At 43.1% G+C, this 26,907-nt stretch overlaps 1 long non-coding RNA gene across 1 annotated transcript in view; it reads left to right on the forward strand.

The window, feature by feature from the left end:
- LOC110568403 (uncharacterized) overlaps positions 1-16,478 on the forward strand; it is a 42,286-nt gene extending 25,808 nt beyond the window's left edge. Inside the window, exons 2-3 of the long non-coding RNA XR_002478685.2 lie at positions 12,996-13,114; positions 14,272-16,478. This is a non-coding gene — a long non-coding RNA (uncharacterized LOC110568403). The remainder of the gene's footprint in view (positions 1-12,995; positions 13,115-14,271) is intronic.
- Positions 16,479-26,907: the final 10,429 nt, after the last annotated feature.

Genomic DNA, 26,907 nt, shown 5'->3' on the forward strand with positions numbered 1-26,907 from the left:
AGAAGCTTCAGACCAGCTCGTAAGCACAGGGCATTGGAGGCAACCAACCAGCTCTAACAAGTTCTGAACAGAGCACAGCCTTCAAAGGCTTGTACTGCTGCTCATACCTAGCAGAGGCCTTGCACCAGGCCTCCCCATGCAAATCAGTGTCCCTGCAGGGTAGGTAAAGGACCTCTAGTTGTGCTCCCTATGGGGGAACAAATAACCAGTGGGACACAGAGAGACTGGAAGATTGCCCAACATTTATTTACTGCTCTGTGTTTACCACAGAGCCTAAGGTGTTTATTGGTATTGTTTCAACCAGTACAAGTGATTCTTTCATTTAGTGGTCATCTCTGCACTCCACCATAGACTTGTTGGGAATTACAAGATGAAAAGGGCCAGATCCTCACCCTGGCATAGCTCAGAGAATTTGGTTTGGAAAGTAGGGACGTAGACATGTAATCACTACTCCATAATTTACTAAGCTGTGAGAACTGGAGGTGCATCAGTGACCAGAGTGCATTTGAGCAAGAGGCAGAAGGTACTATCGACTAAAGGAACAGCATGCGCTCTAGGCTGTATCATTAGGTACAATTTTCTGTCCTTGGGGGAGTTTTTTTAACCCTAAAACAAAAATTATGACTATAGAAAGAGGCCACGCTTCATCTTTGCAGTTATTTCAGGAGAAAACTTACTACAACTCACTTTCTAAGTTACAAAAAAAAAAAAAAAAAGAGTAATATGAATATCACCTGAAATAATTTGAGGTCTCAAACTTGGGAGGATCTTTAAATAACATAATCAGTCTATCTCCTGGGGAATGCCTAACAGTTCATACTCATTTCTTGATGTCTATAAATGGAAACTCTACAGCCTCACATGTTTCTCTTTTAACAACTTTATACTCACAGAAAATCAGTGTTCAGCACTTCTAATAGCAGAGCTAGTGGAAGCTTGAGATCAGAGCAGAGTTCAGTAGAGGGGAACTGAGGACACACAAGGCAGAACAGTACCCCCTCATCCGTGGGGACCTGTCTGACTGGAGGTAGGAGGGAGATTCTACTCCACAGAGAATCAGGGGAGGTTGAAACTGTGTTTATCTGTGACACTGTTGCTCTCTTGGGCCCAGATATAGGCCGGAAATCCTTTGGGTCCTGGTGACTCACAGTGTAGCTGAAAGGACTAGCAGCATCAGTTTCTCTGGGAGAACTTATGAGTGCAGAATTTCAGGCCTGTACTAAATTTTTAAAGGTCTGCATTTTAACAAGCTGCTCTTAATTTGCTTACATATTAAAATTTCCAGAAGCACTGTTTTAGGATCATCTTTAAATGTTATCCAGAAACATATAAGATCTTTTCTAAAAGCAACTTCTCAAGTTCTACCCTAGAGGGATTGCTTCTGGTTCTCTGGGGTTGGTGCAGGAGTCTACATTTTCATCAAGTGCCTTAGATCCTTGTGCACACTAGCATTTGAGGATTGCCGCTTTAGATGGTGGGAAATCTGGGCAGGGGAGGGCTGTTGGTTGAAAGGAAATGATGATGTTTAGGAACTGGCACAGCATGCTTCTGCTCCTGCTGGGAAGCAGTGGGACAGATCCAGTTGGTTGTGGAGAATGCAGACCTCATGTCATGCTCAAGTGTCACCTTGATGTGATGGCTGGAGACAGCCACATATGACCCCCTCATTGTCCAATCAGTAAGCTCAATCAATGATAGGAACCACTGACTCTGGTAATTAAAAACTTATTGCTGGGCAGGTTCTCATAAGAGGCCATGAGAAAGCCATGTCCATCTCAGGGACACAGGGTCATCTGAGCCCTGGCTAATAGAGGCCAAAGAATGAGACTATTTTCCCTGAGAAATCCTGAAAAAACTGTGGCCTCTTTATCTGCATTAGCAGAGGTCATTTGCTCCTTCTTGAAATCCAAGGTCACTTCTGTTAGGGAATTTTGATCCAGGGTCAGTGTGGTTTCTCCTTTACAGGAGAGCTCAGTCGCAGAAAGGCAAGGTGGTTTGTGTCGGTCATTAGCCACCTCAGATTGTAGAGCAGCTCTACCTTGATCATGGAGTTGACCTTATTTTTTTCCTGTTTTCTTCCTTCTCTGGGTGAGGAAAGAGGACTTCCTGTACATCTTTATCCTTTAATTTCCATTACTCACTTTCTGTGGCTGCTGTTGCAGAAGCCACTGCTGACTGATGTGGATACCTCAACCTTTGGTAGAAGGTGTCTTTTGGCTTCTATCCACGTTGATGGCCATGGCTTCTGAAAGAAATAAAAGATGATCATCTTTCTAAAAAGTCTTAAGTCTGAATTATTAGTTACTTAACTAGAGAATCTCACTTTTCATACTCTTCTATTTTAACCACAGTTGCTTCAACACAGACCTTTGAGGATCTTTTCATGACTTCATCCACAAATACCTATTTATGCTGAAGATGCTACTAGTAAGGAAATAGGGCTATCTGTATTGACTGTGGAACTTGGTCTCTTAGGTTTGTGCATGCAAATCTGTCCTTGGGATAGTTTTCTTGAGCATATCTACTTATGTTCAAGAGATAAATTGTCCTGAAACCCCCATTGTATTTATTTTATTTTATTACTCACAATACTTAATACCCCTAAAAGTTGGGGTATTTTTTTTTTTTGATACCTAAACTTCACTGAGATAGTTTGAACTGTTTATAGAGAAAACAGAAACCTTCTGATACCTGGCTCCTATTTCTTAAAATGTTATGATGATACATGGCTTAGGGCTTTATGGCCAAATAACTTTACTGAACCCAGGAAAAGGAACATATCCCTTTGAAGCAGACCTGTAGATTCCAGTGGCCTAAATTTTTGCTCCATTTGTATCTTACATTTTCTATGAGGAAAAGAAGCGAAAGGAGACAAGCCTCAGCCCTTCCCCTGGCACCTTTACTCTTTACCCTTCCTCCTGGCATGATGGAAAGTACACTGGAGGAGGAGTGAAGGGCCCTAGGTTTGCATCCATGTTCTGCCACTTGCCAACCGTAACGGCCCTTACAATTGATTTACCCTCATTATGAAATTTAGAATGATTTCTAAAGTCTTTCCTAGCCCTGAATCTTAACATTTTCTGACAGTCAGGACTTTCTGTAGCTTCACCTTCCTTATTTAGTATTATTTTTTTCTGAAGATTGAGCAGAGAAGGAAGCTGTCAAGGTGTGCTGGGCACACACCCTGCAGTGGGGCAGTGGCCAATTCTAATCGCAAGTCATTAGGCTGCAGTAGCATGACCCCTGCCTCCCACCTGCCCACAGAGGGTAGAGACAGCTGAGCTACTATGGTTGGGGTCAGGCTCAGCCACTCTATGGGGAAAGTAATTAGAGTTGTGCCTCTGATTTAGGAAAGGAGCCACCTTGTCTTATTTTCCCTCTTGAATTATCTTGATATGACTCTATTATCTTATAAATTTCCTTCCATAAACCTCTGTCTCCCAATTTCTCCTTTTAGCCTAGTTTTATTGAAGTAGAGGAACAGAGAGTACTACTTCCATCCTCTTTGATCCAGCCCTGAGAGCAGAACACAAGCCCCATTACTGGGAACAGTATTCTTGGCTCCCTGGGATGTGGATATTAACCTCTGGCCTGCTACTCTATCCCATACTCATGGAAACCCCCTATTTACAACTTATATCACCCAACAATGCCAATGGCCCTGATGGTCCCTCTGGGAGGGAGAGAAGAATGGGCTGAACTAGAGACACTCCTTCCCTGTACTTCCCACCTCGCCAGTCCTGTTGGTGCTAGTGCCTATTCTGATCCTGGACTGACCCCTGTCTCCTGGGCACAGGGCTGCAGGTTGGAAAGGCAGTATGATGGAGTGGGGATAACACATACTCCAAAGCCAAACAGAAGCCAGACCTGGGTTGGGTCCTGGCTAAACATTCTAGAGCCTTGGTGAACTTAACATCCTAATTAATTTTTCTAAGCATAAGTTTCCTTATCATAAGTTATGTATGATAAAATTTTCCTTGGATGTGTTCATTTTAGCATGATTTGAAATTATGTGTGAAGGAACCTGGCCCACAGAAGTTGCCCTGTAAATTTTAATTTACTTTCCTTTGTTCATATGTATGACATTAGCTCAATACAGTTATGACCCCCCCCACTAAAACTCCCAAATATTCTCCTTTAAATTCTTCTGTTATTTTCCTTTTAGTTTGTTTGTAGTCATGTTTCTTAGTTCTTTTATCAAGTGGGATTCCTACATTTTCTGGTTGGACAATATCAGAGAAGACACCACATTTTGACTGAGTTCCAGGGATATGGCAGCCTTTCAATTCTCTAATCTCAAAGAAGTTAGGGGGAAAAAAGTAGAAATTAAAATCCACAGAAAATACGGAAGATTCCATTAACTCTGAAAGTGATTCTCAGGTATCCTTAGGACCTCAAGAAAGCTGGTCTCTCCTTGGCCTGTGGAGAATTCAAGTGCCAGGAAACTGCCACAAAGTAGTGAGAGGCAGGGGGTGAACTACTGAAGGGCTTCTCAGTCTTATTTAATTAGAGTGGGAAGAACAGAGTACCTCCTTATTTTAGAGACAAGATGTGAACTCAACTCTCAGCTGCCTAGCAAGCTTCACCTTGGGCTGTTCTGCATGCTTTTTCCTGGTGCTCAAACCACCCTGAGATGTACAGACCAATACTGGCCATCACAACACTTGAGTACATAGACCATTGACACAATAAAGCAAATACACAATGAAGTCTATGTAACAGCCAGCTAAGAACATGATGACAGGATCAAATCTGCACATACCAGTATTAACCTTGAATGTAAATGAGCTAAATACCTCAATTAAAAGGCAGAGAGTGGCAAGTTGGATAAAGAAGCAAAACCCAACTGTAAGTCTTCAAGAGACCCATCTCACATGCCAGAACACCAACAGCCTTAAAGTAAGGGGATGGAGAAAGATCTATCAAGGAAATGAAAACAAAAAAACAGCACTCTCTACCTAACCAGAACAGAATATACATTCTTCTCAGCTCGTTCATACTCTTAAAATTGACCATAATTGCTTTCTTGACCAGAAAGCAATTCTAAACAAATTAAAAAAAAACTGAAATACCGACCAGATGTGGTGGCTCACACCTGTAATCCCAGCACTTTGGAAGGCCAAGGCAGGTGAATCACTTGAAGTCAAGAGTTCGAGATCAGCCTGGTCAACATGGCAAAACCTCTTCCCTACTAAAAAATACAAAAATTAGCCAGGTGTGGTGGCGTGCACCTGTAATTCCAGCTACTCAGGAGGCTGAGTCACAAGAATTACTTGAACTGGGAGAGGAGGTTGCAGTGAGCTGAGATCACACCACTGCACTCCAGCCTGGGCGGCAGAGTAAGACAGACTCCATCTCAAAAAACAAAAACAGAAAATCCTGAAATACCAACCACACTCTTGGATCACAGTGTAATAAAAATAAATAGCAAGAGGATCTCTCCAAACCATACAATTAAGTGGAAATTAATCTACTCCTGAATGGCTTTTGGGTAAACAAATGGAAATTAAGGCAGAAATAAAGACATTGTTTACAACTAATAAAAACAAAGATAAAAACATACCAGAATCTTTGGGACACAGCTAAAGCAGTGTTAAGGGGAAACTATAGTGCTAAATGCCCACATCAAAAAGATAGATCTCAACCTAACACCACACCTAGAGGAACTAAATAAACAAGAGCAAACCAACCCCAAAGCTGGCAGAAGAGAAGAAATAACCCAAAATCAGAGCTGAATTGAAATGCAGATGAGAAAAATCATGCAAAAGATCAAAGAAAACAAAAGTTAGTTCTTTGAAAGAATAGGTATGGTTGATAGGCCACTAGCTAGACTAATAAAAAGGGGGGAGAAAATAAAAATAAACACAATCAGAAATGACAAAGGGGGGCTCGGTATGGTGGCTCAGGCCCGTAATCCCAGCACTTTGGGAGGCCAAGGCAGGCAGATCATGAAGAGATCAAGACCATCCTGGCCAACATGGTGAGGCCCCACCTCTACTAAAAATACAAAAATTAGCTGGGTGTGGTGGCACACGCCTGTAGTCCCAGTTATGCTGGAGGCTGAGGCAGGAAAATCGCTTGAACTTGGGAGGTGGAGGTTGCAGTGAGCCGAGATCGTGCCATTGCACTCCAGCCTGGTGACAAGAGCAACACTCCATCTCAAAAAAAAAAAAAAAAAAGGATCCAAGATGGCTGATCACTAGCAGCTCGGGCTCATAGCTCCCAGTGAAAGCACAGAGAACGAGAGGACGCCACACTTTCAGACGAATTTTTGTTGCTCATGGACCAAGAGATTCCCAGCGGAGGAGCCCCACGGGTCGCCAGGGTGACTCTTGTGGCCGGCGCGGCGGTTTTGCTGGCGCCTCAGCATGGCAGTTCTCGGTGCAGAGTCCGGAGATTCCCGGGCAGAAAAGCACCATCAATCTTAACATCGCTGTTTTGGCCTGGCCGGCGCAGTGAATTGCTCAGATTTTGGCGCTGGGAATCAAAAAGTTGGACATCCGCTCAGAGACCTAGTTAGAAAGTTGGTAATTACAAAGGCGACAGAGGGATAAATATATAATGAATGGAAGAAACCAGCCTAAAAAGGCAGAGAATACTTAAAACCAGAATGCCTCTCCCTCTACAGGGGATCACAATTCCTCATCAGTAACAGAACAAGGCTTAATGGAGAACGAGTGTGTTCCAATAACAGAAGCAGGTTTCAAAAGGTGGGTGATAAGAAACTTCTGTGAATTAAAAGAACTTGTTCTAACCCAATGCAAAGAAACTAAGAACCTTGAAAAAAGGTTTGACGAAATGTTAATGAGAATGGACAATTTAGAGAGGAATATAAGTGAATTGATGGAGCTGAAAAACACAGCACGAGAACTTCGTGAAGTTTGCACAAGTTTAAACAGTCGAATTGATCAAGCAGAAGAAAGGATATCAGAAGTCGAGGACCAGCTCAGTGAAATGAAATGAGAAGACAAGATTGGAGAAAAAAGGATAAAAAGGAATGAGAAAAGTCTCCAGGAAATATGGGACTATGTGAAAAGACCTAATCTACGTTTGATAGGTGTACCTGAATGTGACGAAGAGAATGAATCCAAGTTGGAAAATACTCTTCAGGATATCATTCAGGAAAACTTTCCCAACCTGGCAAGGCAGGGTAATATTCAACTCCAGGTAATACAGAGAACACCACAAAGATAATCTTCAAGAAGACCAACCCCAAGACACATAATCGCCAGATTTATTAGGGTTGAACTGAAAGAGAAAATACTAAGGGCAGCCAGAGAGAAAGGTCAGGTTACCCATAAAGGGAAACCTATCAGACTTACAGCAGATCTCTCAGCAGAAACCCTACAAGCCAGAAAAGAGTGGGGACCAATATTTAACATCCTTAAAGAAAAGAACTTTCAACCCAGAATTTCATATCCAGCCAAACTAAGCTTTATAAGTGAAGGAAAAATGAAATCTTTTGCGAACAAACAAGTACTTAGAGACTTCACCGCCAGGCTTGCTTTACAAGAGCTTCTGAAAGAAGCACTATACATATAAAGGAACAACCAATATCAGCCTTTCCAAAAATATATCAAAAAGCAAAAAGCATTAACACAATGAAAAATTTTCACCAACTAATGAGCAAAACAGCCAGCTAGCATCAAATGCCAGTATTAAACTTATATATATTCTAATTGGGTAAAAAGCCAAAACCCATCGGTATGCTGCATCCAGACCCATCTCACATGCAATGATACACAAAGACTCAAAACAGAGAAGGAGGAAGATTTACCAACCAAACAGAGAGTAAAAATAAACATATAAACAAAAAGCAGGAGATGCAATTCTCGCCTCTGATAAAGTAGACTTTAAAGCAACAAAGATCAAAAGAGGCAAAGAAGGACATTACATAATGGCAAAAGGATCAATGTAACAAGAAGAGTTAATGATTCTATAGATCAACGAGACAGAAAATTAACAAGGACATCCAGGACTTGAACTCAGACCCGGAACAAGTAAACTTAATAAACATTTATAGAACTCTCCACTTCAAATACACAAAACATACATTACCAACTCACACCTATTTCAAAAGTGACTACATAATTGGAAGTAAATCACTCCTCAGTAATTGCATAGCATTTCATAGGTTTAAATGAAATATGGGTTGGCTGCTTGTTTGTTATTTTCTTCCCTTATTCCTTCCTGTCTACATCATTAAGTATAATTATTGGTATAAAAGAGGTTTTCAATACCCATTATTAAACTGCATTCTAGCCTGGGCAAGAAAGCAATACTCCCATTCTCTCTCTCTCTTTCTCTTCCTTTTTCTTTCTCCATTCTTTTTTTTTTTCTTTCTTTCTTCCAAAAATAAAAAATAAAAAAAAATAAGAAAAAAAAATTCCTAGGAGAGAGTCTAATGGGTCCTGACTGGGTGAACTGCTCATGTGTTTGGCAGAGGTTGTATGTTGTTGGGTATGGTGTCCCTTGAATGACAGCCCTGCGAAAATCACACTGACGAAAGTGAGGCAGCACCCCAAAGAAGGCGATGGTGAGAAGATAAAATAGATATCTGTTCTAAGAAGCTTCCAGAAGGAGACAGCAAGAGAGGGGAACATACCACATTAAAAAGTACTTGGCAAAAAAAAGCCAACAAATGTAATTATGTTTAAGTATTTTAAAAGATGCAACCAGCTGTTATTAACTGTGACTCAGTTTTGAAGAGGTTGAATTGCTCTAGTTTTGATGAGCCAAAAGGGAGATGAAGGGGAGGTGATTGCCAAGGCCCAACTCACAAAAAGACACATTCTGCTTATTAAGGAAACAATGAGAAAGGAAAGCAAATGTCTCCAGAGGCTGTCTCCATTTTATGTGCGAGGGTCCCAGAGAAGGAAAAGGACTTGACTGATGTCCTGCACACATCATGGCATTTCTTCCTCCTCGTCTGGGACCTGTTCTACTCTGCGCATCCCTCCTGGGTGCTTGCCCACTTTACTAATTAGTTTCCTCCTGAAATATGCCAAGGAATAAATAGTGTAGGCTAGTTAAAAATGCTCATTCTCCCCCCACCAAAAAAAAAAAAAAAAAAAGACAAAAGGGATGTTGCCACTGACCACACAAAAATACAGAAACCGCTTAGAGACTATCATGAATATCTCTATGCACACAAACTAGAAAACCTAGAAGAATGGATAAATTCCTGGAAGCGTACACCATCCCAAGATTGAACCAGAAATAAATTGAAACTACGAACAGACCAACAGACCAATAACTAGTTCCAAAATTGAATCAGGAATAAAAAGCCTACTAACCAGAAAAAGACCTGAACCAGCCAAATTCTACCAGACATATAAAGAAGAGCTGGTATCATTTCTACCAAAACTATTCCAAAAGATTGAGAAGGAGGTACTATGTCTAACTCAGTCTATGAAGTCAGCATCATTCTGATACCAGAACCTGGCAGAAACACAACAGAAAAAGAACATCAGGCCAATATCCTCGATGAACATAGATGCAAAAATCCTCAACAAAATACTACCAAATGAAATCTAGCAGCACACCAAAAAGCTAATCCATTATGATCAAGTAGGCTTTATCCCTGGAATGCAGAGTTGGCTCAACATACCCAAATTAATAAATATGATTCATCCATAAAGAGAACTAAAAACAAAAACCACATGATTATCTCAATAGATGCAGAAAAGGCTTTTGGTAAAATTTAACATCCTTTCATGTTAAAAACTCTCAACAAACTAGGTTTGAAGTTATATTCCTCAAAATAATAAGAGCAATCCCAGACAAACCAAAGCCAACATAATACTAGATTGGCAAAAGCTAGAAGCATTCTGTTTAAGAACTGGAACAAGACAAGGATGCCCACTCTCACTACTCGTATTCAACATAATACTGGAAATTCTGTTTGGAGCAGTCAGGTCTGAGAAAGAATTAATTAAAAGACATCCAAATAGGAACAGAGGAAGTTATCTCTCTTCACAGATAATGATTCTATACCTAGAAAACTCCATGGTGTCTTCCCAAAGTCTTCTAGATCTGATAAAGAACTTCAGCAGAGTTTCAGGATACAAAATCAATTACAAAAATCAGTAGCATTTCTATACACCAATAACATCTAAACTGAGAACCAAATGAAGAATGTAATTTCATCCACCATAGCCTCGAGAAGAATAAAATACCTAGGAATACAGCTAACCAAAGAGGTGAAAGATCTCTGCAATGAGAATTACAAAGCACTGTGCAAAGAAATCAGAGATTACACAAACAAATGGAAAAACATTGAATGCTCCTGGATAGGCAGAATCAATATTGTTAAAACCATCATACTGGCCAAAGCAATTTACAGATTCAGTGTTATTCCTGTCAAACTATCAGTGGCATTTTTCACAGAATTAGGAAAAACCTTTCAAAAATTCATCTGGAACCAAGAAGGGGCCCGAATAGCCAAAGCAATCCTAAGCAAAAAGAACAAAGCTGGAGGCATCACACTACCTGTCTTCAAACTATAAGGTTACAATGACTAAGACAGCATGGCTGTACAAAAACAGACACATAGACTAATGGAACAGGTTAGAGTTCAACTGAGAAATAAAGCCACATGCCTAAAACCATCTGATCTTCAACAAAATTGACAATAGCAAGCAATGGGGAAAGAACTCTCTATTCAGTAAATGGTGCTGGGATAACTGGATAGCCATGTGCAGAAGAATGAAACTGGACCCCTACCTTTCACCACATATAAATTTCAACTCAAGGTAGATTAAAGACTTAAATGTAAAACCTAAGCTATGAAAATACTAGAAGAAAACCTAGGAAATACCATTTTGATTATCAGCCCTAGCAAAGACTTGATGATGAAGACTCCAAAAGCAATTGCAGCAAAACCTAAAATTGCCAAGTAAGCCTTAATTAAGCTAAAGAGCTTCTGCACAGAAAATGAAACTATCAACAGAGTAAACAGACAGCCTACGGAATGGGAAAAAATATCTGCAAACTATGCATCTGAGATAACCAGAATCTATCAGGAACTTAAATAAATCAGTAAGCACAAAACAACCCCATTAAAAAATGAGCAAAGGACATGAACAGACACTTTTCAAAAGAAACAAACATAAGAAAAAAATGCTTAATATTACTAATTAGGGAAATGCAAATCAAAACCATAATGAGATACCATCTCACACCAGTCAGATAGGTTATTAAAAAAGTCCAAAAATAACCAATGCTGGTGAGGTTGCAGAGAGAAGAGAACGCTTATACACTGCAGATGGTAATGTAAGTAGTTCAACCATTGTGGAAAGCATTCTGGAGGTTTCTCAGAGAACTTAAAACTACCATTCAACCCAGCAATCCCTTTCCTGGATATATACCCAAAGGAATATAAATGGTTCTCCCATAAAGACACGTGCACGTGTATGTTCATTGCAGCACCATTCACAATGGCAAAGATATGGAATCAACCTAGATGCCCATCAGTGGTAGACTGGATAAAGAAAATGTGGTCTATATACACCATGGAATACTATACAACCATAAAGAATGAGATAATGTCCTTTCCAGCAAGAGGGATGCAGCTGGAGGCCATTGTCCTAAGTGAATTAATGCAGGAACAGAAAACCAAGTACTATATGTTGTCACTGATAAATGGGAGCTACTTGAGTATGCATGGAAACTAGGGAGCAATCAACACCGGGGCCTACTTGAGGGTGGAGGGTGGGAGGAGGATGAAGGCTGAAAAACTACCTTTTGGGTATTATGCTGTTTACCTGGGTGATAAAATTACCTGTATACAAAACCCCCACAACATGTAATTTACCGATATAATGAACCTGCACATGTACCCCTTGAACCTAAAATAGAAGTTGAATAGTGAAAAAGATTTAAAAAAAAAAAATTTCAATGAGGGAGAAGGGACTGGGCATGGGCATGGTGGCTCATGCCTGTAATCCCAACACTTCAGGAGATTGAGGCAGGAAGATTGCTTGAGGCCAGGAGTTTGAGACCATCTTGGGGAACATAGTGAAGACCCATCCTTACAAATAATTCTAAACATTAGCAGGTGTGGTGGCATGTGCCCATAGTCCCAGCTATTTGGGAAGCTGAGGAGGGAGGATCACTTGAGCCAGGAGTTTGAGGTTGCAGTGAGCTGTGATCATGCCACTGCAGTCCAGGCTGGATGGCAGAGCAAGATTGTGTCAAATGAAAAAGAGGGAGAGGGGGCAAACAATTTTGACTTGAGCTGGCCCTGCCATTAGATGAATCCATTAAGAGCAACTTCCTGCTTGGTAGACTCATAAAGTTCACTGATGGATGCTGTCATTGTTAAATCACTTTAAAACCATACAGGGTAGTCCAGCACAGAGCAGAGTCTTTCAAATTGGATTTAAATTCTGACTCTGCCTACTAGGATGTAGCCTTGAACCAAGGACATTTCTTCGACCCTTGCTTTGATCATAAGTAAAATGAAAGATAATCAGTACTGTACTGAAATAAATGAAAGCATTGAGCATGGTGCTGGCATCCAAGAGAGGCTCAGTAAATTTCTTTATTTTTATTTCATAGAATTCCTGACCTCAAAGAACATATCCATGAGTGATTTCTGATATGGAAACATGTTGTCCTTGCCTCAAATACCTAGTGCTTTCAAAAAATAGTCACAAATTCTTCTCTCTTGTCAGCTACAAGTGAGAGCAAGTGTCTTAACAGCAAACAAACACCTTTCTGACCTCTGAAATGCTTCAGACTTGGGGTTACAAAGATTTTGTTGTCATGGACAGGGGACACAGCTACGGGTGTTGGAAACCACACCCACTTCCACCTGCGGGAAAGACGGGATAGTAACTAGATGACCACTAGATACGCACTCTCAGAGTGGAAGGGTCCTCAAGCCTGAGAGGTCATTATTGTCATCGTCTGTGCCCTGTAATGAAGTGTTAGCAGGGGTGATATGTATATCTTATGGACTGGCACTTTAACTGCTGTTTATGTTCTTCCAGAGCTCCCTCTTTGCCCAGCACCATCAGGGCAATAGCTGGTGCTGAAGACAGTGGCTGCTTGGCAAGCCTGGATCTGCAAGTGACTCCAAGAGACTCCGTCAGCAATTCCTGACGAACAGGTAGCATGAAAAAGAAACCTTTTTGGTTTATAGCAGTGAGATATGGGAGTTGTATATCACTGCAGCATAATCTAGGCTATACTGCTTTCCTGCTACATTAGGGTCTTTGATTTCTAGGTCAGGCCCTACGCCTAGGATAGCATACTGCTGGCTCACCCTTTAGCTAGTCTCTCAGCTCTGCACAGTACTAGATATGCCAAAATTTGGGCCTTTGATTCAGAGCTCTTTTCTGGAATTATCTGCTTCATGACCAGAGAATAACTTTGTCTTGCTTTGCTGGCAAGAGGTATTAATCTAGATATGGCTATAATTATAGTTCATATAGGAATGTGTTGTGAAAAAATTGAGCTAATATAGAGAAGAGAAAAGAAAAGTTGGGGAGTCTTAGTTGCATTCAAATCCCTGGTTCCAGTTGTACCTAAGGTGCAATTGCATTCTTACTTTTCCTTCAGTTTGCTAAATAAGATAATGAACCCCCATTTTGACAAGGTTAAGTTAGATTTCTATCATTTTTCTAGTAATAACGTAGTGTTTTTATTTGCCCAGATGTTATAGCTCACCTAAAAAACCCCTATCTATCCAGGACTTTTATGGCCTTTTATTTTTTTTTTGAGACAGAGTCTCACTCTATCTCCAGGCTGGAGTACAGTGACTCACTGCAACCTCCATCTCCTGAGTTCAAGTGATTTTCCTGCCTCAGCCTCCGGGGTAGCTGGGACTACAGGTGGGCACCACCACACCTGGCTAATTTTTGTATTTTTAGTAGAAATGGAGTTTCACCATGTTGGCCAGGTTAGTCTCAAACTCCTGACCTCAGGTGATCCACCTGTCTCAGCCTCCCAAAGTGCTGGGATTACAGGCATGAACCACTGTGCCTGGCCTATTGCCATTTTCAACATTGTGTCCAGTGATGTTTCCTTCACACCTAGAAGTCTTCAGAGGATTTGTATGGATTGTGAAATCCTCTAGTGACATGGAAGTTTCTGTGTCATGAAGATAGAGAAATTGTGATGCCTGAACGCCTGAGGTTTTTTGGAGTGAGGTAGTATGCATTTGCAAGTAATTTTAAACTATATAATCCAAGATTAAAAGATAAACTATTGTTGCATTTAGCAGTGTATTTAGAATATAATAATTTTGTTGTTGTTTTGTAATAGAACTGAAGCCAATATTAAAGCAGCTCAACCAAAGTTTCTTCTCTGGTTTAGACAAGACAGCAAAAGGACAGACTCCCTGTGGAACCTAGCATCGTTCTTCTTCCGCAGCACTAACGTTTGCACTCCATAAGATCTTTGCAAACCACACACAAGAATTGCTGATCATCCTGCCAACAGAAAAAGACTCTGCTCACAGAACCAAATTTCCTGTGCTGGATTGTCACTTATGGGCTTATAAGAGACTGGAGTAGGAGACTGGAGACCCAAGGTGGCCAGAATCCAGTTGGGCCTGATCTCCCTGTTGAAAGGGCTCCTCGTGGAATGGAGATCACTTGGCTCCCGTGGTGGATCTCATAGTGTGGCACAGCAAGTGATGCAGGCATGCCAGGGGCCATGGCCACAGAAGATGCTCCCAGGGTCCCCTGTGTACTCCAGACAGACACTGCAGGTCACCTCTCCCAGCAGGTTCCCAGTCAGGGGCCCCATTGTCATGACTTCTGTCTAAGGTGTGCTCAGAAATCTCTTCATAAACACCTGTGACCTTTTGACAGGTGGAGGATGTGGTCAGGAATGGGAGAAGGATTCAAGATGGGAAGAGGGAGGGGTTCAGAATGAAGAGGAATAATCTGTGCCACAGATGCTGGCCCTGTGTCTTACCTGAAATTCTGTCTCCTGCAACATGAAGGGTTTAGCCTGGGAGGAGGTGGTGAGAACTCTAGGAGAGAAAAAAGGAGAGAATAGTTTACCCATGCTAAAGTTAAACCTTTACCTAGAGAAGCAAAAAACACACTGTTCTATTTTGTGCCTCCTTTCCTAGAGTTTTAGCCAAAGGTTTGGCTAAGTAGTTGCTATTGACCTTGTGTTAAGCCTGTACTTGGGGACAGTTTTGCCAGGGCACTCACTCGTATCTCGAGTCTGTGTGACTCACTCCCTATCCTCCTCCTCACCTCTTTCAGGCAGGGTGGGGAATAGCAGCAGGAGATTTTGGGAGCCTGGCAACTCCTGCAAGGACCGCAGGACAGCACGTCTGGGGATGCATGGTGCCCCATCTGCTGCCCTCTGAAGAATGCACTGCCTTCACTTCCCTTTACTGTGTTAAGAGTCCATCCAGACTGGTCTATCCAAGTAATAGTTTCTTTTTCCCACAGGCAATCAGGAAATGATTCCTTTCCCGACTAGTTCTGTCTAGTGCCTGGGAATGTTGAGTCAGTCTCTCAATAAGTCAGTGACTAAGGAAATCTTTCCCGCACTGAGCCTCCCAGTTCAGGTTGCTTAGGGAACCTGATATTTTCATGGAATCCATCTACACATGGGCACCCAACAGCAGAGTTAATGGTGGTGACCAAAGTGAGCAAACAAGTATAGTTGTGCCGGCTTCCTGGTTGCCCATGCAGACAAGTCAGCAGAATCAGGACATGAGGAAGAGTAAATGTGAGACAGTCATGTGACTTCTGCGATCCTATTCCAGATTTTTTAACCCAGAAATTTTGCTGAAATTTTGATGAGACGCTGAACTTTCTTTGTGGCATACACTGGCATTCTCTGTCCCATCATACAGCTATCTCATGTTAAAGCTGTTTTTCTTGAGTACTGATGAGTAAGGTTGGTATATTTAAGTTCTTCGTATCAACAAAAACCCCTTTTCCTGTAAGTCTTATGTTTAGTGTTTAAGGAACTAAAACTTTTTGTGAAATAGTTGACACTTCACTGATAATGATTTATTTCTTGGATTAATACATTTTCCAAAATTTGTCTTATTATGTAGAATATGGTTTGCAACCAGCAGATCCGTTAATCTATACTGTGATGATAAGCACTATGTGTTAACTGTTTAAAAGCTTCTGCTTAATGATATAAAATGCTCTATTTAATTACACATTTAGCTAAACTGTATACTAACATCTGATGGCATTTTTCCAATGTTTGTTGCTTTTTTCAAATACTTTATTGTACAAAGCTGTTCTTAATATTTTTCAAGTTTTTCTCTTTGAATTTTGCTAATGTTTTCCTTGAATTGTGAGCACTGACAGAATGTGCTTAGCGCTTTCAGCTATTTACACAGCGTTTGAGCATGATTTGCATCTAGTATTTACATTGCTAACAATAAGCCATCTGTGAGTTTTGTCAAAATTATTGGGGATTTTTTAAATTTTAGAAATGCAAATTCTTGTTTCTTTTGAACTAAATCTTATGCAATTGCAAAGGCATTTCCAGTTGTTATACTTTTTGTATAATATTAGATGTTCCAGATCATGATTCATTATTACCATTGCTTCCTTGTCCCCTCTGAGATCCAGAAGATTCATGTTTACAATATTTAGAAACAATGTTAAAAAGATAACTAAAGTTTGTCACTTTATTATTACTGTTTCTTCTTAATATTCTATTTAAGTTTTTGAATTCATAGATATCAAAACACTGCACAATTGTGATTTCCACAGGAGTAACAACACACCAACAATAAGAACAAAAGAAAAGCAAATAGGCTAAGAGTTATGACAATATTAGGATAATGCTAAACTGACAGTGTTTCTAAATCTCACAGTAAAGAATATGCAGCAGCCCAGCAACACTGCTTGTCCAGGCTACCTGTGATCTCAGGCTGGAGTGTCAGCTCTTCCTGGGTCTCCAGCCCACCAGTCTAACCTGAAAATTCTGTACTTGCTAGCCTCCCACAGTCATGTGAGTGAACTGGCCCAGACTGGGCACCGGGGTCAGTTTCTGTGTGACATTAATTCATTCAATGTTCAGCAGTCTCATTGGAGCTGAGATGTACCTATCATCTACCTTTTGGTTGCTCAGGGTGGGGAACCAGAAAAGTATAACCTAGTGTGTTTCCTCAAAGAACTAACAATATGGGGTGGCACCCATAGGTCTGGGAACACCTTACTGACTCTATGAGGCATACCAAGAGATGTCAGAGACCAGTCCCTCCTCAAATGCCAAAGGAAATACAGAGAAATAGTTTGCTTAGGTTCATAGACCAGATACCCAGTGGTCAGGGAGTTTCATGAATGAGATGGACCTTCGCATGGAACCCAAGGGATGTGTATGATTTGAGTGGATGAAGAAAATGCAAGGAAGACTTTCAAGCAGCTAGAAGTTAGGGAGCAGCAAAGTGTGGGATTGAGCACAGTGGGTTCAGAGGATAGATTGCAGTTTAATAATTTTTAGTAAATATCTCCCAACTGTTTGGCACTATTGGAACAAGTTCATGAATGCCAAATGAAGGTATAAATCAGTGAGAGGCATAATAAAAGCTGAGCAGTGCTTGGCTTTTTACGAGCTGATCCTGATAGGAGCAGCTATTCAACACAATTGCCAGGTCATTGTTACACAGTCCCTGCCTTCTAGGGGCTCACTGCTTATTAGGAGAGACATGTGAAAGCTGGTGCAGTGTGTAACTGTTGGATCAGGGATTTGAGCCTGTGGACTGTGGGACCCCAGAGGAGGGTGTGACTAATTTAGGCAGAACAATCCCAGTTATTTATATTTAACCTTGAAATTCATTAGAAGATTTTTCAGGAGAGGGTTGTTGCTTGTTAATGTTAAGTTTGCATTCTCTAGAACCTCAAGGAAAGCTGTACTGTGCATGACGTACCCTCTTATGTTAATGTTGTGTACTGTGATCCTGTTTCAGGGACTTGTACTTAGAATCTGTTACAGTGAGCACAGAAGCAGACCTGTGGGCTCATAATGTAACCCTGCCCTGCCTCCCTCCCCCATGTATACAAGACGAACAGAGCTGTGGAGGTTAAACAACCTGCCCAAACAACATAGTTCATGGTAAAGCCCAAGACTGTACCTGTCCATCCAGTGCTTTCTCAATACATCCTGGAACTGAGCATAGACCACTTCCCAGGCAGAGGTGACAGCAAGTAAAGAAGATCATAATCGGGACCAAACAACTTTGTCTAAAGTATGAATGTCACCTAAGGAGAAGCCGTGAGATCAGAAGGGTAGGGTAGAAGAGCAGGGACCATGAGGGAGAGTCCTTGGGGGTGCATCTGCCAGACTGACACTGCCTGGCCTGGGCAGTGGAGGGGTTGGCAGGAACCACAGGTACTGGTGGTGTGGCTACTACAGTGACAACTGCCTGCGCTTGTATGTGGACTCTGCAATACTCGGCAGTCTCATTCATTGCCCACTGCATTCTACACCAAGTAGAAATGGAAGATGAATGGGTACTTCACAGAGACAAGGTCTAAGTGAAGAAGGAATGAATCCTGTGGCTGCGGAGATCCTTGGAGCTTGGAGGGGAGAGCTTGAGCCCCACTGGTAATGAACTTCACAGCTCCCCAACTCAGCCCTCCCCAAGTCCCCACTGGGGACTAGTTCTCTCTCCAGGGTTGAGGGGACTCCCCCAGAACTCATCCAGCATAGGGATGTTGGTATCTACTGTGGGGTAGGACTGATGTGCTGAGGATGGCTCCTCCACAAGCAAGAGATGTGTATTTGAGGAGCCTCCCATCTTATGTCCCCTAGGCAGTGCTAACCGCTCCATTTTCTTAAGTGTTCGCTGAGGTGGAACTGCTCCCAGGAGACCACTGGGCTTCTTTGTGGGCTTTTAGAGGTTTCTCACACTTCACACCTTTCCCACTAGAGATCCGGCAGCTGTAAATCTCCAGCATTTATCTAGAAATACTGACTGGTGGCTTGATAAGAGAGAAATTTTGAAGAGGTTCTTACTCTGAAGGAGAATGTCTGGACTGAGCTCCAAGGCCCTTTCCTTGGATTCCTGCTTAGCTTAGGCTGGGTTCCCTCAGGCACGCTCCCTGCCTTACCCTGGCAGCAGCCAAAACGCAGGAGTTACAGTGCCTTGCTTTTGCCATTCAACAGGCCTGTGCCTGGGCCCTCTCTGCTTTCTCTTGCACAGAGCCTCCTGGTGCACACATGAACTCCAGGGTTCTGGACCCTGTGCAGATCACACTGACCTGGTAGCATGATGAGAACCACAGAGCTCGTGGACACCAGGGCTGCAGGAGATGGAACCTTCTAGAAGTGGTGGTGCCTTCTGGAGAATAGTAAAGATAAACATGCCATGTGTAGCATGAGGGGCTGGTAAAGCTCCTCACCCTGAGATGGGGTAAGGAGAAGGATGTAGACAGAGAGCCACTTCTTAGGGAAAGGAAAGGAGGGCCTCTTCTGGAGACCTTCAGCAGGTCAGGGCTGAGGCCTGCGGGCCAGCATCCCTCACCTTCCCTTCCCTTCTGAAAGCCAACTTCTGAGCCCTCCATCCCTATCAGGGCAATATTTCCCAGTCATAGGTAACCACTGAGCTGTAGTCAGTGGTGTGGTGGTTGCTGGAGCTGTGATCACTGGAGCTCTGGTTATATAGTTGTATTCTGGAGGAACAAGAGCTCAGATGCAGAATGCTACTCCGGGTTTTCTTACTGTCACCATGGGTGCCTCACCTGAAGGGGTTGAGTTAAACTCTTAACCCTGTTCCTTCTGGAGCTCCTGTGGAGACTCCTGCTATGCTGCAAAGTCTGAGAGGGGCCCCTGGCTATGGAGGGCAGTTTGAGCAGCCACAGGTTTTGTAGGAGGAAGGAGACCTTCTGGACTCTTGATCCTCAATACCTGGGGAAGGCCAGTTCCTGTGACTGCCCCTGACTCTAGGACCTGGATCTGAGTTCACATTTTTTCTGCTCCTCCATAAGCTTTCAGGCACAGGGCTACATGAGGCTCAGAAACTTCAGAGTGCCTGGGAAGAGGGTCTATTTCTGAGGGGACAGAAATTCTCAGATGCTTCTCTTTCAGATTCCTAAATTGCTTATAAGAGATTAAGTGGGAATAAGCCAGTGCCTGAAATGAACTGGCAAATCTGAAGGGAGTGTGTAATGTGCATGTGTCTGTGTGTGTGCATGTAGATATATAAGCAGGGATAGGCATCTGTATGTATGTGGATTTGTGTATATGTGTGTGTGTTTATAAGCATGGATGGGTTTTTGTATATGTGTGTGTCTGCACATTGATATATATAAGCATAGCATGTATGGGTGTGTCATGTGTGTGTTGCTCTGTGACTTCCTCATACTGGTGCCACCCTGGCCTTTTCTTGGTTGACCCCACCCTATAGGTTGTAAGGGACAGAACAGCTCTCCACCTGCAGGCATGGAAGTGAGGTAAGGATTAAGTGTTGGGGAGAGCTGGGCCTCTTCACACTTGGAATAAGGAAACAGGAGCTAAATGGATGGGTCCCTCCCTTTTACAGAATTCTGTCTTAATAAAAGCGTCAGAAATTAAATCATTTAAACCTCACAAGAGCCCCATGACATAGGGACAGCTTTCAACCCCCTTTTTCAGACAAGTAAACAGGTCACTAGGAGGTTCAGTGGCTCTCAGTGGACTGATCCATGACTGAGGAGACAGTCTGACTACTAAGCCCAAGTAACCACCCTGTCCTGCTGCCCCATGCTTGTCCACTGACCACCTATGAGTTGCCTCCTGTGGGTTTTGACCAGCTTCCCTTTCTTCTCCAGGCACAGAGACTGGACTGGAGTCTGTTGTATTTGCCACAGTCCCTACGAGGGCTACTACAGGGAGCTGAGGGAGGGGCTTGAAATTGATAGCAGCAGGAGGCAGACAAATCTCTTGGCAGATAGAGGCTCATGCCTGGTGAAACTGCACCTTCAAACCAAAAACAGCCTGAAGCCTGAACACCGGGCTGCTTGTTCTTGATGAAACGACCCAAAGTGAGAATTTCTGTTCCTGTTTGCCCACTCTTTCCCGATTGGTTCTCTCTGAATAATGCTTTTTAACCAATTGAATGTTGTCCTTTCCAATGCTACTGTGCCTATAAAAGCCCCAAATTCAAACACACAGAGGGACTCTGTACCCTTCAGGTTGGGGTAAGAAACCAACCTCCCATCCCCTCTCCACTGATGGCTGTTTTATCGCTCAATAAAGCTATTATTTTCCCTCTTCACCCTACAACTGTCAGGGTAACCTCCTTCTTGGATGGGGGACAAGAACTCAGAACCCACTGTGGTCTTCTGCCCTCTGCCAGCGGAAGGCAGCTGCCCCATATGTTGGGAAGAAGCTAACAGGGCGGTTAATGCACAGGACTAAAAGAGCTAATTAGCATGTTGTAACACCCCCTCAGGGGCTTCAGGGTTGCAGACACCCCTGCCTCGACGCCACCCTGTACCTCCTCATCTGGACACCAGGGGGTTCCAGCCACAAGCCCCACCCGCTTCTGTGCCTGAGTTTGGATGGCTGGCCCGGTTGTGCACTTGTTCACTCACACACCCCCTCCTGTCAGGGGCTGAGCACACAGTCGTGGTGGCCACAGGATCCACGCTGGAGTGCAAGCCAGGTGTGGCTTGATGGGCTGAGTAAATGGGGCATCTCCTGTGGGAGCCTCACCCAAGTGAGACCCGGGGTGGGAGGTGGGGCACCACTGACCTCAGGGGTCTTGAACTGGCAAGTGGCTGAGAAAAATCCTGTGTCAGAGTGACCCATAGGCTGATGGAGTGTGCTTGCTGCAGGTGGGGAAAGGACAGGCTATATCTGCCCTGAGGGAATAAATGGTGTTTTTATCAGGGAGTATGAGGTGCACTATCCAGAATGCTGAAGACCAGCAGTGGCCATGCAGAGTCTATTCATCACTATTTTATTTCACAGCCTGAGAACACAGCCCATGTGGGCCTGAGAGCCTTAGGGTGTTCACTCATCTCCTAATTCCCACTGAACCTTACTTCTCTTCTTCCAACTGAACTCCTGGTAATACTAGCATTACAGAATGAACTGTGAAGGGGGAGTCTAGCCAGGCCCCTGCTGCCACTTCCTCCATTCTTCCATTTCCTAGTGGGGTCTCCTGGATGGTGTGAGAGGACAGCAACTGAGATAGTAAGAGAACTTGACATTTATACTGATACAGAGAAAGTGGGATGTCTACTTATGAGAAAGATAAGGGCTGCCATAGGGAAGGGGATGAGAGAAGTTTTAACTGGCCCCAAGGGTTACTTAGTGAAAGCTGTGAAATGTTTTTAGATTACCTATTGCTATGTAAGAAATTACCACAAATGTAGCAGCTGATACTAACATGTATTATCTCACATTTTCTTTAGGTTAGAAACCCAGGCATAGCTATACTGGTTCCTCTGCCTTAGAGTTTATTACAAGGTGTTAATCAGAGTGTCTGCCATGGCTGGTTTCTATCTGAAGGCTGAACTGGGGAAGGATCCACTTCCAGGCTTCGGTGATTGTTGGAAGGATTAAGTTCCTTGACGACCATTAGACTGACATCCTCAGTTCCTTAATGACTGGTGGCCAGAGGCTGACCTCAGTTCCCTGCCATATGAGCCTTTCTGCTCCATCAAAACTTGCAAAGAGGGCCGAATACAGAGTCATCTAGCAAGACGAAAGTGGGGTATCTCATATGACCTCATTAGGGAAGTGACATCACTTTTGCCATATTCTGTTGGTTAGAAGCATGTCACAGGTCACGCCCGTTTTCAAGTGGAGATTTCACCAGGAGGCAGGATCACTGGTTGCCATCTTAGGATCTGTCTGTACAGGGATATTCCTGGTCAGAGACACCAAGAAAAGTGGGTAGCCAGGCCTCTTCCCTGGACAGTCTCACACAGGCTGGACCATCACTGAACAAGGTCTTTATAACCCAGGTCCTGTGATGGACCAGATGATCTGCAGAGGTGAGCTGTGTTTATGGATACAAAATCAGAAATGTTACAGGAAAGGCTGCTCCTGAGTTCTCTGTGAACCTGGGAGGCTGTGCACTCCTAATATTTCTCCCTGTTACTTTTCAGACCTCCTGCATCTCTAAAGAACTGCCATCATTAAGTCAACTTTGTAATTCAAAATTACTATTTTGAGACAGGGTCTCACTCTGTTGCCCAGGCTGTAGTGCAGTGGTGCGATCACAGCTCATTGCAGCCGTGACCACCCCGGGCTCAGGTGACCCTCCTGCCTCAGCTTCCCAGATAGCCAAGACTATAGGGGCATACCACCATGCCTGGCTAATTTTCATAGTTTTTTGTAGAGACAAGGTTTCATCATGTTGCCCTGGCTGGTCTCAAACTCCTGGGTTCAAGTGATCTGCATACCTTGGCCTCCCAAAGTACTGGGATTACAGGCAGAAGCCACAGTGCCCATCCTCAAAGTTATTTTTTAATATCTAATAGATGCACAAAGTTTAAAAACAATGTGGCCGGGTGCGGTGGCTCGTGCCTGTAATCCCAGCACTTTGAGAGGCCGAGGTGGGCAGATCACAAGGTCAGGAGTTCGAGACCAGCCCGGCCAATATGGTGAAACCCTGTCTCTACTAAAATAAAACATTAGCCGGGCATGGTGGCACATGCCTTGTAGTCCCAGCTACCCAGGAGGCTGAGGAAGGAGAATTGCTTGAACCCGAAGGCGGAGGTTGCAGTGAGCCAAGATCGTGCCACTGCACTCCAGCTAGGGTGACAGAGCAAGACTCCATCTCAAAAAATATGTATATAATAAAAATATATAAACGGTGAAAAATTCTGTCCTCTATCCCATCAACAGTTTTTCCAAATTCCCTGCGTGGACACAACCACTGTTATCAGTTTCTACAGTATTATAGATGGAGGTTTCCCTTTTTTCCAGATATTTTACCACGCTGCATCTGCAGCTTTATATTCACTTAATGATATATTTTGAGATTATTCCATTTTTAACATCCCAATCTGGTTCAGTTTAAGATATTGATGACAAGATATTGATAATTCTATTGCCCCTGATATTTTAAAATTTGCAAGTTATAGCAAAAAGTATCCTTATTCCACACCACTGGTACAAGTCTGTTTGCATTGCTATGTAGGAATATCTGAGACTGGGTAATTTATTTTTAGAGGATGTTTATTTCTTTTAAAACCCCTCACAGTTCCGCAGGCTGACACAACGTGTGGCACCAGCATCTGCTTCTGTTGAGGGCCTCACAGAGCTTTCAATCAGAGTGGAAGGCAAACAGGGAGCAGATGTGTTACGTGGCAAGGGAGTGAGCTAAAGAGAGAGGAGGTAGTAGAGCCAGGCTCTTTTTAACAGTGAAGTCTCGCAGTAACAAGTAGAGTGAGAACTCACTCATGTTTATGAGGAGGGCACCAAGCCATTCATGAGGGATACCCCTCATGACTCAAACACTTCCCACTAGGACCAGCCTCCAACACTGGGGGTCACATGTCAACATGAGATTTGGAAGAGACAAATAAATGTCTAAACTATATCACCAGTGGAGTTATCTGGGCACATAGCTGCCCTGATTAAAAGCTTCATTCTACACCCTTTCTTGAGGCTAGCTCTAAATTTTGGCCAGTAAGATGAAGCAGAAATTCTAAGTTTTGCCCTTAAAGATCAGGGCCATTTTCTCTGTTCCTGCTTTCCCTTCCCTCCTTAAGGACCATAGACGTGGTCTTGGGTACTCCAAGTCATGGTAATAAGGGCAATGCCCTTATTATGATTATAATAACAATAGCAGAGAAGGAAGGCCATAGGAGCCCAGATGCCTGGACAACTTCATAATGCAGAGATGCCCTGGTGGCCCTGGAGTGTCAGCCTCACTGTCATGGGAAACATACACACTGCTTTCCTATTTGACTGTCTGGGTTGCTGCTGCACACAACTGAATTGATACCCTATCTACTAAGTATAGAGAGATTAGAACTTCTGAGGAGTGAGGAGCTGTGGTAGTCTGTTCTGGAGATGAGCAGAGACGTTTTTACAGTGTTAATCACTTGGCTCCCTGGGATATTTATTCTGAATTGAAGTAAGGGAAACCTGGAGCACTGTGGGTAGCACAGGAAGATTGGAGACTGTTATTTCCCCATCTTTCTAGCCATGGATTCTCTGGGGTGGGGGTGGGGGGAGTATTTGTACTCACCAGGCATTAGATTAGTGTCTTTGTTCCTTCACTTCCTGTCCTCCTTACACATCAGATCCCTTACTCATCCCAGCCGAATCAGACTCGCTGCCTCTCATCTTCCTCTTGCTTCTGCTGCTATCTGATGACAGATGCAGGACAGTTCTTTAGGTGGTCATGGACTGACACAGTTCTTTATTCTTGCCTGTAGTTCTCAAAAATAACTTTAGAATGTGCTGGAAATGAAATAAATATCCTGAGGTGCACAGGAACTACCTGAAATAGCCCAGACTTTATTCCTCTCCCTCCTAGGGAATGCAACATTTTGAGTTAGGGAGGAACTGCCTGGGACAGCCTGAGCTTTTGTTCCTCTCTCCTGTGGAAGCAAGATGTCCTTGAAAGCTTTTTTCAGTGATTCACAATGCCTCTGAGGCATACAACCCTGGTCAGGTTGCCTTTTGGGGACCTTCAGCCATGGTGCAATTAGGACACATGCACTTGAGGCTCCATCTACCATTGGCAACTTTGTTGAGCCTGAAGGGACTGGCTCGTAGTGCTTCTAGGCTACTGTTGTCACTTGCTGCCTATTTGTATGTAGTAAACCTGTGTCATATAGCTGGTTGGGTGTTCATTCTCTCACCATACTTGGCAGTTGGTAAAACCAACCCAGGGTGCAGTGGGTGGAGGCATTCTGACTCCTAATTTTGTTGGTTGACATAATGATAGTTTTCTCTATCCTCTATACAGTGTGAGTCCTCCCTTGGGATTAGTTATTTGTGAACCTGCTTCATAGCAAGGACTGTGGAGGTTGAAGTTGAGAGAAACAGCCCCTCAGGTAAAAAAAAAAAGAAGAGGGGGAATACAGGGCCATTTGCCATCAGTTTTGTGGGGCAGCCTGACATATTTGACTCCTGATGTCTCTAAAATACATATTCCATTATAGAGAGAATACTTACCATATGCTGATTATTACAAACATTTCATTAGGTCCAGCTTACACTCCAAAGCTGAGGATTACATAAGGGCACAAATACCAGGAGATGAGGATCTTTGGGGGCCACCTTTGTGCCTGCCTACAACAAAGGTGACCTGAGAACCACCTAATGCATGGATTCTCACAGTGCTGTAGGAAGGTGTGCAGAGATTAGGAGATACAGACCTGAAGTCAAGAGGATTTGGTGCTCAACCTTAGTAATACAAATCAAAATTATGATCCTAGAAAGGTGGTCCACAATTTCTGGTAATACTGGGGTTAAAAGCAGCAATTTTGGTAGGTAGAAAACCAAAGGTGAGGAAATGAAAAGAAGGCCAGCTGTGCTAATAGTTAACGTTCTCTGCCATTTTTCTCATGGACCAGAGAATCTGCAAATCTCCTTTTGTTTAATGATTATGTGGCTTAATAATCATACTCTGGCTGAACAGCCTTGTCCTTCTCCCAGAACAATGATTATCCAGCTGCCCTGCTCACAGACCTCTGCAGCCCAAGCCACCGAGGCATTCAGAGACATCTTTCATGTTGAATACAGCTAAATAAACTGCACAAAGTTTACACGACTGCATCCAGCCAGAACAAGGCCAGCATATCCTACCCAACATCTCAAACCCATCTGCAGGTGAAACTTTATCTGCATGAAAGCTACTCTACACAATTGGAAGAGGAGACTGTTCCAGAAGATGCACAGATAACAATGCAAAAACATGAAAAACAAGGAAACATGGTAATGCTAAAGAAACAATAATTAGTAGCCAATCCACAAGAAATTACCTGAAAATAAACTCAAAATAATTTCAAG

The sequence above is a fragment of the Aotus nancymaae genome, unplaced genomic scaffold (assembly GCF_030222135.1).
Source record: "Aotus nancymaae isolate 86718 unplaced genomic scaffold, 86718_ANA_hifiasm-v0.15.2.pri h1tg000027l, whole genome shotgun sequence".
In the NCBI taxonomy this organism is placed as follows: Eukaryota; Metazoa; Chordata; class Mammalia; order Primates; family Aotidae; genus Aotus; species Aotus nancymaae.